This window comes from Macaca fascicularis, chromosome 11 (assembly GCF_037993035.2).
Source record: "Macaca fascicularis isolate 582-1 chromosome 11, T2T-MFA8v1.1".
In the NCBI taxonomy this organism is placed as follows: Eukaryota; Metazoa; Chordata; class Mammalia; order Primates; family Cercopithecidae; genus Macaca; species Macaca fascicularis.
Genome location: NC_088385.1, coordinates 135,214,146 through 135,227,387, shown reverse-complemented (window position 1 = coordinate 135,227,387; position 13,242 = coordinate 135,214,146). Strand labels below are relative to the sequence as shown.

Below are 13,242 nucleotides of genomic sequence, written 5' to 3'. Positions count from 1 at the left end.
AAGAGTTTCATGCCTGAAACACAGGCCAGCTCTTTCTCTCTCCCTGGGTTAGCATTAACTAGTATCTTACTATGCCTGAGGATGTTTTAAGACAAACCTCCCCAAGGACGCCTGAAAATCCCATCTTGAGTGATTAAATTTTCACATCTGTAAAAGCGAAATACTTCATAGCACCTATCTCATGGGGTTTTTGTTCAATTAAAGCACTATTGCAGGTGAGATGATGGATGATACCGTGTCTAATATTTTCACTATTATTTTACAATTATATGGCATTAGCCTGGCCATGCAAATACGTGTGTAAGCTCTGTGACTTCCCACTAGTGGCAAGTGAGTTCTTAAGAATGTTGCTTTCTTTTTGTGTCTTTGCTGGTGCAAATGGTTTCAAATGAAGATGGTCTAATCTAAAGCCTGCTGATTTCCATATCTATGAAATAAAAGGGAGAGCAAAAGTTTCTCTCTGAAATAGACTTGTATATAAACCATCAGCTCCTATGTTTTTGTTGTGTTCTATTTTTGCAATTCTCTTTCATATTGGGGAAAAAGTGGTTATTTTGTATTCTACACATTGGCATCCACTTCATGGCATTTATATATTTTGATACATGGAACATTTTATTTTTAAAATTATGGATGAATGAATTAAGCCTTTCTCATATCATGTCAAATTGCTTCACTTTTGGAAGAAAACAGGCAGAAGATGTTTGTGCCCTAACCCTTTGTGTCTTTGGAAGATTACAACACTCTCCTAGTTATACCGGAAGCCTCTCTGATGGATTCTGTATTATTATCATTATTAATTTTTAGTTCTTGATATTTTGGGGATACATAGTAGGCATGTATAGTTATGGAGTACATGAGATATTTTGGTACAGGTATTTGCATGGATTCTATTTTTTTTTTGAGACAGAGTCTCACTCTGTTGTCCAGGCTGGAGTGCAGTGGCATGATCTCGGCTCACTGCAACCTCCGCCTCCTGGGTTCAAGCGATTGCCCTGCCTCAGCCTCCTGAGTAGCTGGGACTATAGGAGTGTGCCACCACACCTAGCTAAATCTGCAATCTGCATGGATTCTTAAAGATGGAAGCAGAGACTGGATCCTTGTTCCCCAAACCCACTTGCCTTCCTTCCTGGTTATGTTTTATTTCCAGTCCCCATGAAGTTCACTGTGGTCATGGGACTGGTTTCCAGCCAGCGGCAGGGGAGCAGACACGGTGGCACTGCCATCCTAGACCAACCTGTGTGAAGCTCCCATCCATGATCCTGCGTGTTCCATCCTCCTCCACCTGCTCAGTGCCCAGCAACCCTGGAACCTCAGAAGCCATATGTTAGAATGAAGGAGCCAAAGATGGGAGAGCCTGTCCCCCAAATATCTCCTGGAGGAAAGCCATTCACCAAGGGCATTGGCTTTGAAATTTCTCAGTGGGAAATAAACTTCCCACCATATATATATATGTATATATGTATATGTATATGTATATCTATATCTATATATCTATATCTATGTCTATGTCTATATTTATATATGTATGTCTATGTCTATATCTATGTCTATGTCTATATCTATGTCTATATCTATATCTATGTCTATATCTATGCCTATATCTATATCTATGTCTATGTCTATGTCTATATCTATATCTATGTCTATGTCTATATCTATATCTATGTCTATATCTATATCTATGTCTATATCTGTCTGTATCTATATCTATGTCTATATCTCTATCTATATCTATGTCTGTCTATATCTATATCTATGTCTATATCTATATCTATATCTATGTCTGTCTATATCTATATCTATGTCTATATATCTATGTCTATGTCTATATCTATATCTATGTCTATATCTATATCTATGTCTATGTCTATATCTATGTCTATGTCTATATCTATGTCTATATCTATATCTATGTCTATGTCTATGTCTATGTCTATATCTATGTCTATATCTATGTCTATATCTATATCTATGTCTATATCTATGTCTATGTCTATATCTATGTCTATGTCTATATCTATGTCTATATCTATATCTATATCTATGTCTATGTCTATATCTATGTCTATGTCTATGTCTATATCTATATCTATGTCTATATCTATATATCTATATCTATGTCTATATCTATATCTATATGTCTATATCTATATCTATATCTATATCTATATCTATCTCTATGTCTATATCTGGTTTTGATTGTTTGTCTCATTTTACAGAATTGGAACCAAGGCTTTGGTTTCTAAGTAATAGAGACTCTTTTTTTTTTTTTTTGAGACGGAGTCTTGCTCTGTCGCCCAGGCTGGAGTGCAGTGGCGCGATCTCGGCTCACTGCAAGCTCCACCTCCCGGGTTCAACCAATTCTCCTGCCTCAGCCTCCTGAATAGCTGGGACTACAGGCGCCTGCCACCAGGCTAATTTTTTGTGTCTTTTAGTAGAGACAGGGTTTCACCGTGTTAGCCAGGATGGTCTCGATCTCCTGACCTCGTGATCCGCCCACCTTGGCCTCCCAAAATGCTGTGATTACAGGCTTGAGCCACTGCATCCGGCCGTAATGGAGACTCTTTCAGTTCAGTTGCTGACTTTGATTCTTTTGGCCAGCACACCAATTGTTTCTTAACGTTTTCTCCTATCAGTTCCAAAAAGTGATCAGTGGGATGATTAAGGGATGCCGGGAGCACCAGAAACATTTCAATCATTATCCCTCGCTGATGCCGCAAACAGACACAGTGGTGGGGAGGCATTTGGGAGTGTTATGTCTCAAGTGATCATCTCCATTGGGTTTTGGCCACGGGATCCCAGCACTGGGTTGAAACAGAGTAGGCACTTACGCAGCATACTGCTAATCAAAAATTGACCTGGCATCTACACTGTCAAAGAATTTTTATCAAACACTTGGGAAGTATTTTTTCAGCTGTTTGCTAAGGGGAAAGCCTTCTTTTGCTTGACTTTTCAGGGATTCTCTGGAACCAGCTCAAATGATTATTTTTTTCTTTTACCTAAAATGGCAAGACTTTAAATAGATATTTACTTTAATAATGTATTACCTATTAAAAAAAATGATGCCATATGGCCGGGCATGGCGGCTCATGCCTGTAATCCCAGCACTTTGGGAGGCCAAGGCAGGTGGACCACTTGAGCTCAGGAATTCAGGGTCAGCCTGGCCAACATGGTTAAACTCTGTCTCTACAGTAAGTACAGAAAATTAGCCAGGCATGGTGGCACACACCTGTAGTACCGGCTACTTGAGAGGCCAAGGCAGGAAATCCGCTTGAGTCTGGGAGGGGGAGGTTGCAGTGAGCTAAGATTGTGCCATTGTACTCCAACCTGGCTGTTGGGTGTAAAATCCTGTCTCAAAAAAAAAAAAAAAAAAAAAAAAAAAAGAAAAGAAAAAAGATATCTTACGGATGAATAGATTTAAGATTTAAAATGTGATATGTACGCACTTTTTTTAACCTAAAATATCAAAGAACATGCAAGTTAATAGAAAAATAATGCAGGTTTGGATGATCATGTTATTAGAAAGGAATGCTTAGTATCTTCTGTGCAACTGTAGAGATACAAACCCTAGTTCTTATCTCTGCATAGAGAACTAAGGACACCCCCTGCCCCCACCTCCATCTCTCAAATGAGCACAAACTCTGCAAGGCATCCAGATTCCTGTGCTATGATGTTGCTCTGGGCTTGCTTCATTCCTTTCCATTTCTGGTTTACACAGAGGGGAGCAACTCAATTTATCATCTCTTGGGCCAAAGCATCCATTTGCGGCTATCTATTTATAGACATGTCTAGCAGTATCCTAGGCCTGGCTGATTCTGGAGGGAACTGAATGATAACAGCCAAAGAGTCCCCAAAGAACTGCTCAGTCCCTCTGTGCACGCCCAACAGAAGCGTGTCTCCCCTTTTCCATCTATACAAAAATAGGTCCTGTGAGACTCTTTCCCATTAGGTTGGGTTTTGTGGACGATAATATAGCCGACAACATAGGCTATATTATCAGAAGAACTTTGGGTTTTAGAGGAGATTTCTTAATATTTTTTAACCTTGAGAACACCCCTCCTGGAGAAATGAACATTCAAAGCTAATTCCCCAGAGAGTTTCTGGCTTTCCAAGAACTTTGGGAAAAACAGGAAACATTATCACTGTTGATTCACCAGGCAGAGCCGCCTTCTGCAGTTGACGGTCCTAACAGGCCAACCCTCTCCTGAATAGAAATGGCTTCAGGCTGTTTTCATGTATATGACTAAAATTATACTCTGGGGAATAACTTTTAGTTATTGTTTTATTGCCTATTTTCCTTCTCCTCATCGCAGCAGAAACACAGCTGTCTGTTCATTGCTTCAGGAGATTATGAAACAGGGAGGAAAACAGAGGTGCCCTTCAACTCTTAATAACATGGTTAAAGAGTCTAGGGCAAGCTTAGCCAACCCATGGCCCAACAGAAATTCGTAAACTTTCTGAAAACACGATGACTTTTTTTTTTTTTTTTTAGCTCATTGGCTATGGTCGGTGTTAGTGTATATGTTATGTGTGGCCCCCAAAAATTCTCGTTCCATTACGCCCCTGAGAAGCCAAAATATTGGACACCCCCAGTCTAGGGCTTAGGAGACCTTAACCATATGAGTAGCCAACACTTGCAAAGTGCTGGGCACAGCTCTAAGCCCTTTATGTTTATTAACTGATCACATTTTCACAACATTAAAAGAAGTACTCTTACTATGTGGAAGTAGACAAAGACCAAAGACACAGGTCCTTTATCCAGATCTCACTAAAACAAGGGAGTCAGCCACCATGGTTCATGTTGGGCAGAGATACAAAGGCAGGCAGACAAGAGGGAAAGATTTAAAGAGAAAAAAAGGAAGACTTCCGGTGTGCCCAGATTGGAGGCTACCAGCCTGCAAAGCTAGGTGTGGGATATAATTAGAAGCAGCACATATTCCAGGATTATTCTGGGGTCCATATTTGGGTGCTGCCTCTGGTTGATCTTGAGTAGAAAGTGAGGGCAAACATGACCAAGTCCTGACTATCCTGCACTGATTGCTGAGACTGTAGCTTGCTTTCCTGGGCTGGTCTTTGCAGAGGAAGTGGGTCACCATTCTAATGTCATATGTGGTCCTGCCACTGTCCATTTTTATATTCAGTCTTCAACCCTATCATCCTCATACTGCAGATGAAATTGACACAGAGAGGGAGAAAGGAACTTGCTCAAGTTTGCACAGCTAGTAGCTGCCCAGCTAGGACCTGAGCACAGGCAACCCTGTATCGAAGCTGGAGTTCTGAGGGACGGCACTGCCCCATCTCCAGATAACCCGGCGGCTGCTGACGGATACCCCCATTCACCTGATCGGATACTGGAATCATAATCTATTGTTTGCTGTTTAGTAATCATGATGTGCATAAATGAGCGTGCTGATAAAGGTTGCGTGGCTTGTAATAAACAAGGAGCTGATTCCAGGCTGCTTAGGATTATTCGTTGTGAAGAGGATGATGTGTGTGCATTAACTTTGCTTGTCGCTGGCTCAATCTGGTCTAATGGCAAAGCAATTTTGTCATAGACATGGAGGCATCCTGGCCAAGCCTGAGCCTCTTTACTCTAAGTGCATTAGAGCCCTGTCTGTGCCTTTGTTAAATAAACAACCTCCATCCTCACTAAGCCATGATTTACATACCTAAAAATTCAATAGTGCACATACATAAGCATTAGAAATCCCACAAAAGTACCCTTCAGGCTTCTGTCAAGCTCAGCCACATTTTTATAATGGTGCCTTCAGTAAAGGATTGTGCGTCTTATTTTTGCAGCATGTTTTTAAGTTTGTTGACATCAAAGTGGTTTTAAAGGCAATTCTTAATATTCTTTTCCTCTCCTTTTAGATGTGTTTTTTCAATCACATCTTCCCACTGAATCGGTAAACATCGAAGCCTTCTGACGAGGCCACTTAATTATCAGCTGCACTGGCTGGAAACACTCCTTTATCAGCACAGAGCCTGTTTCTTTTGTGCGGGCAGTGAGGGTCCCCGAAAAGGCTGCTGCTCCTGCGTTAATTACTGTTGGGAACCAACTCTTAGACCATGCAATTATTTCAGTGCTTCTGAAGGCTTGCCTGTTATTGTGGCTGGATTATCTTGGCATTAAATTGCTGTCCCATCAGCCCACCAATCCTCCAAAGAGATTGTGCTTGAGACTCAAGAAGTGATAAGCAAATAAGTGACTTTCTGTGAGTGTACACGAGCTGCCTGCATCCAGGCTCCCGAGGAACAATAACATCGGAGTGCTCTGTGTGTTCATCCCTTCAACGGCAATGGGGTAACTTGGTGCCTGCAACCACCAGGACAAATGCAACGCATGGGAGGCCTGCCCCGGGGAGGCCTTAGAAGTTAAGCTCTTGAGGTCATTCAGAGCTGATGGTTTTTCTGATTTGGGAATTAGAAAGCTAAGAGACACAGAAGAGAGAGAGAGAGAGAGTGAAAACTAAATGTGTTCCCTGATTCAGTGCTGGGGAAGGGAATTCGTAAGAAGTAAAATCTGAAGGATCAAGAGAGAAGCATGCTGGGCTTCTCTCTTGATGGCTCATGCCTGTAATCCCAGCACTTTGGGAGGCCGAGGTGGGAGGAGTTCTTGAGAGCAGGAGTTTACAACCAGCCTGGGCAACATGGTGAGATCCTGTCTCTACAAAAAATAAAAAAATTAGCTGGGCATGGTGGTATGTGACTATGGTCAGGAGGCTGAAGTAGGAGGATTGCTTGAGCTGGGATCATGCCACTGCACTCCAGCCTGGGTGACAGAGTGAGACCCTGTCTTGAGAGAGAGAGAGAGAGAGAGAGAGAGAGAGAGAGAGAGAGAGAGAACAGGAACATTGTGAAACTACGAAGGATAGGGTATTTTTTTTCCCTTTCTTTTTTTCAGTATTTCCTAATGATTTGGCAGTAACATGAACTATTTGTCTGGTTAAAAAAAAAAAATGATTAAAATGAAATCTCTCTTGTGTCACCTTACATCCCTATCATCCTTACCAACCACTCTTCCCTTTTCCACTCTCTCGGGGCCCTGGGGAGGGGCCCTTCATCTTCACGGCTGGTGCCTCATAGTCACAAGGGGGCTGAAGAGTCCCCTCACCATAACTGAGTCACACAGAGAAAAGAAATGGGGGAGAACCCATAGGTTTCCCTGTTTCCTGGAGTTCTCTCCCAGAAGCTTCCTGGCAACTGTCCAGTTTATACCCTTAGGTCCCTTGACCGCCCCAGGAGTACAGGAAGCCAGGGCAGTGAGGGCCCAACAAAGGGGACCGGTCTGAAAGGTGGATGTTCACAGTGTCCACACGCGGCTGCTGAGCATGGAGTCTGGAGATAAGGGTTGACTGCAGTTGACACAACAAGTGTTGGCCGCTACCTTCACTATTCCCTCATTTAGAGCCCCCCAAACCCAGGTTCCCCCCTCCAGTGTGGACTCAGCCCTCCCTCCTGTGCCCACATTCACATGGAACCTCCATCCCTCAGCTTCTGGCGCCCAAGGCAAAGGCCTGAGGAGCACAGCCATTCCACGTGACTCTGATACTTATATTATGCTGATTGTGTAGCTTTGTGTTTTTTTTTTTTTTTTTTGGACAGGGTCTTGCTCTGTTGCCCAGGCTGAAGTGCAGTGGTGCAATCATGGCTCACTGGAGACTCGAGCTCCTGTCTCAAATGATCCTCACACCTCAGTCTCCTGAGTAGCTGGGACTTCAGGCGTGCACCACCACACTCAGCTAATTTTTGTATTTTGTTGTAGAGAGTGGATTTCACCCTGTTGTCCAGGCTGGTCTTGAACTTCTGGCCTCATTTATCCATCTGCCTTGACCTCCCAGAATGCTGGGATGACAGGCATGAGCCACTGTGCCTGGCCAATTGTATGGTTTTTGATGAGCCCACACAAGACTCTTCAGAAGACCTTTGGGTTTTAGATGAGATTCCTTAAATTCTGTTTTTCTAATGTAAACCCCTCCCAGATTAATGAACATTCAAAACTACTTCCTCAGGGAGTTTATGGCTTTCCAAGAACTTTGGGAAAAAGAGGAAGAGTTGCCACTGTTTTGATTGACCAAGAAGCACTGTCTTCTGCAGTTGACCGTCCCGACAGGCCATCCTCATCCCTGTGGGCTCAGGCTTATGCTCAGATGCCTGGCATCCCACCATTGGCAGCTGCCTGCCCTCAACACTGCCCTGGCTGGATTTCCGCTTTAGAAGCAAATGCAGCATCTGCAGGAACGGGAAGGAAAGTAACACAAATGACTCTGACATATCTCACAGTGACCTCAGGGACGCTTCATTCCTGGTGGGGTCAATGGACAGAGAATCTTGGATGCAGAGGAAGGATCACTAGAGTCACAGCTGATGTTGGGTTTGGATTCTACAAACAGCACAGAGGGAGAAACTGAGATGGTCAAAATAACTGAATAAAACTGAATAAACCCAACAGAAGAGTCATCCTTCTCAGGTGGATGCACAGCTGCTAATGTTTGTTGTAGGCGCAGGTTGAGGGCACATGCTGTATGAAAAATACAAATCTTTAAATATTAGAATAACACAATACAGAGAATGATGCTACCAGCAGGAGAGGCCCCAGAAACTGCAGCCAAATGTAGATGTCTCATCCCACTCCCCAGGGCAGAAGACTGAGCATTAATGAAATTATGTATTTCTTGTTCTAAGTTCTCTCTCCAGTTGAGCCATAAGTACTTAAGTTATATTTGGTTGAGAGTAACGTTGTTCCATTGGATGGTGTAGTAGTCTGTTCTCCTGCTACTATAAAGATACTATCCAATATTGGGTAATTTATAAACAAAGGAGGTGTAATTGACTTGCAGTTCTTCATGGCTGAGGAGGCCACAGGAAACTAAAAATCATGGAAGAAGGGGAAGCAGGCACATCTTACATGGCAGCAGGTGAGAGAGAGAGAGAGAAAGAGAGAGAGTAAACGCATGAAGGAGGAACTGTCAAACACTTGTAAAACCATCAGATCTTGTGAGAACTCACTCAGTCTCACAAGAACAGCATGGGGGAAACCGCCCCTGTGATCATATAATCTCCCACCAGGTCTCTCCCGCAACTCCTGGGGATTACAATTCAAGATGAGATTTGGGTGGGGACACAAAGCCTAACCATGTCAGATGGATTGGGGAAGAATTTTAACGGAAACCAACCAAGCAACCAACAAACAGAGCAGGAGCTGTGAGTGGGAGGCGGAGGACCCTCACTCCGATTTACTAAAATCATAGAACAGCAGATCCAAAGAAGGCATCAGGGTCCTTTTGCTCAGTCCTGCCGCCCCCACCTTGACCTGAGATTCTATCCCCAACAGCCCTTTCCAGAGCATGAAGATTTTGCAAAGTGGAGAGAATGATACAAAATCACTTGATGATAAATACTGGAGGTGGCTGAAATAACTCTTGTGTATTCTTTGTTTTTAAGGAGCTGCTTTAGGATGAAAGATGAGGCTTGCTTTTTCTTTCTCCTAGAAGTCAGCATTTTACATGATTCTGGGAGGGAAGAAAGGAGACAGGAACCAAGGAGCCTGAGTGGGGATTTGCCTACCGCTGGTAAGGCCCTGCCTCCACTCTGAGCTGTTGCCAGGCCATGAGCGAGCCTGCTGTGCTTATGCAACACGTTGAAAGGTGTTTGGTTTCTCATCTGCACCCGTTCATCCCATCTCACCTGGACCCTTTCTCATCCCAGGGGCTGGCCATATGCTGTGTTTTGACTCAGGCCAGGAACGTTGCAGCAGAGAGAAAGGAGTTTCTTTGATTTTTAAAATTTGGGGAAGGAACAGTGAATCGTCAGAGCACTAGAAAAATGTTTATTAGGAGCCACAATTCCTGCCTCAAAAAAATAGAAAAGAATTTATTCTGTTGGAGGTAACAGTAAAATAGGACAGTGAGAAGAATTGGGAGAATATGATGAGCATGACTGAGAGGCACGGGTTCTAAAGGACCCCAGGAAAAGGGTGCAAATGCCTCCCCTTGCCTTGTTTATTCCTAGGGCAGCGAGGCTCCCGTAAGGAAGGCTTTTCAGAGGGAGTGTTGGAAGGAGTCCTAAGGGAGTCTTCCTCACCCAGGAAGTCTTCCTCACTGGGTGAGCCCCAACCTGCTGGACCTGAACAGAATTCGCCCAACAGGGGATCCTGATTGACTGAGGTCTGCTAATTCCAATTCATCTACGCCAAATTCTCCCAGAATGTCATCATCATCACTGAATCCCTTTCCACCGACACAACGCCTGGAAGAACATAAACACTGGGAGGATAAATATCAATGAAATAATAATAAAACAAACTTTCTTTGGTGGCCAGAGGGAAAGAGAATGCCTACCCATTTCCCCCCAACCCCGCCACCCCTTGCAGGATTTCTTTTAGAAAACTAGTATTTGTAAATTATTTTCCTACCTATTGGAGATGTGTGCCAACCTTTTTAAAGGCCAAGTGAGCCTCTTTGTTTAACTACTCTAGGCATGAGTCTTGGAGGGGTTGTGGTCATCTTTTTGGGATCTGAACATTCATTCACAGCTGTCACCTTGTGTCCTTGTGTCTGAGGGTATTGACCTAGGTGCATGGCTGCCAGAAGTAACTTCCTGCTTGTCACAAAAATGCAATCTCCTGCCTGCCCCTGATTCTCCCCAGTCCTGGCTTTGGATAAAGACAATTAATATGAATGTGATGAATTGCATCTTTCTGGCTATATAAAAAAGGGAGATTTATTTCCATTTTTGACTCTAAAACTTTGAGTTTGTTTGTTAACACAGCAAAACAATTCTTTCTGATCAAATCATCTACACACAGGTGCATGCAGGTATCTTACAAAAATGGAATAATGAACACTTAATCCTTTTTATCAGCTTTGTTTCCCAATGAAGTATCTCCTAGACACATTTTCTACTTACTTCTTGATTCATTCACATATTTATTTACAAAATATTATTGAACAAGATTATTATAGATGATGGTAAAATAACAGTAAATAAAGAAACCAATGACAATTCCAATTGATACAGGCAGTCATTTAAAAATGTATTCACCCAGACTCTTCTCATCTTGTTTGCAGATTGTCGTTGGAAACGCATTTTGCCCAACTTTTTTATTCTTAAGGGAAAAAGTATAGAAAGAAAGCTGCTCATTATTTGGATTCTTTCAGATACAAGTTTGACTTTGACATAGATTCATGTTCAGTTAATTCAAGAAATAAATTCATAAATAAAATACAGGATCAGACCAGTCTTCCTTGTCATGCTTTGAAGGAAATGTTTCCCATAAAGGTATGTACCTGATCTGTGATTAAAGAAATTGGTATTCCAATTTAGTTACCTGTTATTTTTTAAATGTAGTTGCTTTAGGGTTAATATAGAAGGTTAGGCTGGGTGCGGTGTCTCATGCCTGTGATCCCAGCACTTTGGGAGGCCGAGGTGGGCAGATCACGAGGTCAGGAGATCGAGATCATCCTGGCTAACATGGTGAAACCCTGTCTCTACTAAAAATACAAAAAGTTAGCCGGGCGTGCTGGCAGGTGCCTGTAGTCCCAGCTACTCAGGAGGCTGAGGCAGGAGAATGGTGTGAACCCGGGAGGTGGAGCTTGCAGTGAGCTGAGATCACGCCACTGCACTTCAGCCTGGGCGACAGAGCGAGACTCCGTCTTGAAAAAATATATACATATATGGTTAAAAAAATACCATTTTCTCAGTACCTTAAGGTTTTTGAAAGCCCAGGTAAAAGGGCACTGAATGCTTTAACTTAGCATTGCAAATAGATAATGGAAACAGAAGGGTGAGGTCTGATTATTTAATAGAACTGATAAATTCTGAGCAACTTTTTACTCCTCTATCTCAAAGGAGGTGGGTTTTTCTGTGGTTTTTTCTTTAGTTTTGTTGTTTCTGATTTTTTAATCTAAGGAAAGAATTTAGTCAGCTGAGAGCAGGCATTAAGAAATGCAATAAATTTTTTTTTTTTTTTTTTTTTTTTTTTTTTTTTTTTTTTTTTTTTGAGACAGAGTCTCACTCTGCTATCCAGGCTGTAGTGTAGCGATGTGATCTCGGCTTATTGCAACCTCCCCCTCCCAGATTCAAGCAAATCGCCTGCCTGAGCCTCCTGAGTAGCTGGAATTACAGGCTTGCACCACCATGCCTGGCTAATTTTTGCATTTTTAGTAGAGATGGGGTTTCACCATGTTGGCCAGGCTGGTCTTGAACTCCTGACCTCAGGTGATCTGCCTGCCTCAGATTTCAGGCATGAGCCACCGTGCCTGGCCTGCAATCAAATGCTTTATGGCTGCAATGAAGCAGGTGATGGGTGATAGGACACGTATCTTGGTCTGTAAAGTTTCAAGGAAAAAATAATAACAACAGGTAGGATTGCCCTAAAAGGATTGTGTAGCCCTGGTGTTCTTTCACATTCTTTTTTGTGGTTTGACTTATCCAGGAACCTACGCATATTTGGGAACCTAGCATTCATTACAGACAAGGTCACTTATAAATGGCTTCACATTTAGACTCTTGACGATCTCCAAGTGACCTTGTATATACAGAGTATTGAGGAAAACTCTCCACAGAACATAAAGCTACTTTCTTATGACCGGAGCATATCCACATAAGGTAATATTTTAGATAGATCTATAATAATGCATAACAGTACTGTATCATAGTGTAACCACCCAAGGGGTCCACCTTGCCTAGACAGAGCTGATTCATCAAGACAGGGGAATTACAATAGAGAAAGAGTAATTCATGCAGAGCCAGCTGTGTGGAGACCTAAGTTGTATTATTGCTCAGATCAGTATTACTCCCCAGGTATTCAGGGAGTAGAGTTTTTAAGGATAACTTGGTGGGTGGGGGGAAGCCAGTGAGCCAGGAGTGCTGATTGGTCAGGGATGAAATCACAGTGAGCCAGGAGTGCTGATTGGTCAGGGATGAAATCACAGTGAGCCAGGAGTGCTGACTGGTCAGGGATGAAATCACAATGAGCCAGGAGTGCTGATTGGTCAGGGATGAAATCACAGGGAGTCGGAGCTGTCTTCTTGGGCTGAGTCAGTTCCTGGGTGGGGGTCACAAGATCAGATGAGCCAGTTTATCAATCTGGGTGGTGCCAGCTGATCCATCAAGTGCAGGGTCTGCAAAATGTCTCAAGCACCGACCTTAGGGGCAGTTTAGGGAGGGTCCGAATCTTGTAGCCTCCAGCTGCATGATTCCTAAACCATAATTTCTAATCTTGTGGCTAATGTGAGT

General features: G+C 42.9%; 1 long non-coding RNA gene across 1 annotated transcript in view; it reads left to right on the top strand.

The window, feature by feature from the left end:
- LOC107126848 (uncharacterized) overlaps positions 1-10,331 on the top strand; it is a 31,082-nt gene extending 20,751 nt beyond the window's left edge. Inside the window, exons 4-5 of the long non-coding RNA XR_001483781.2 lie at positions 9,448-9,575; positions 10,015-10,331. This is a non-coding gene — a long non-coding RNA (uncharacterized lncRNA). The remainder of the gene's footprint in view (positions 1-9,447; positions 9,576-10,014) is intronic.
- Positions 10,332-13,242: the final 2,911 nt, after the last annotated feature.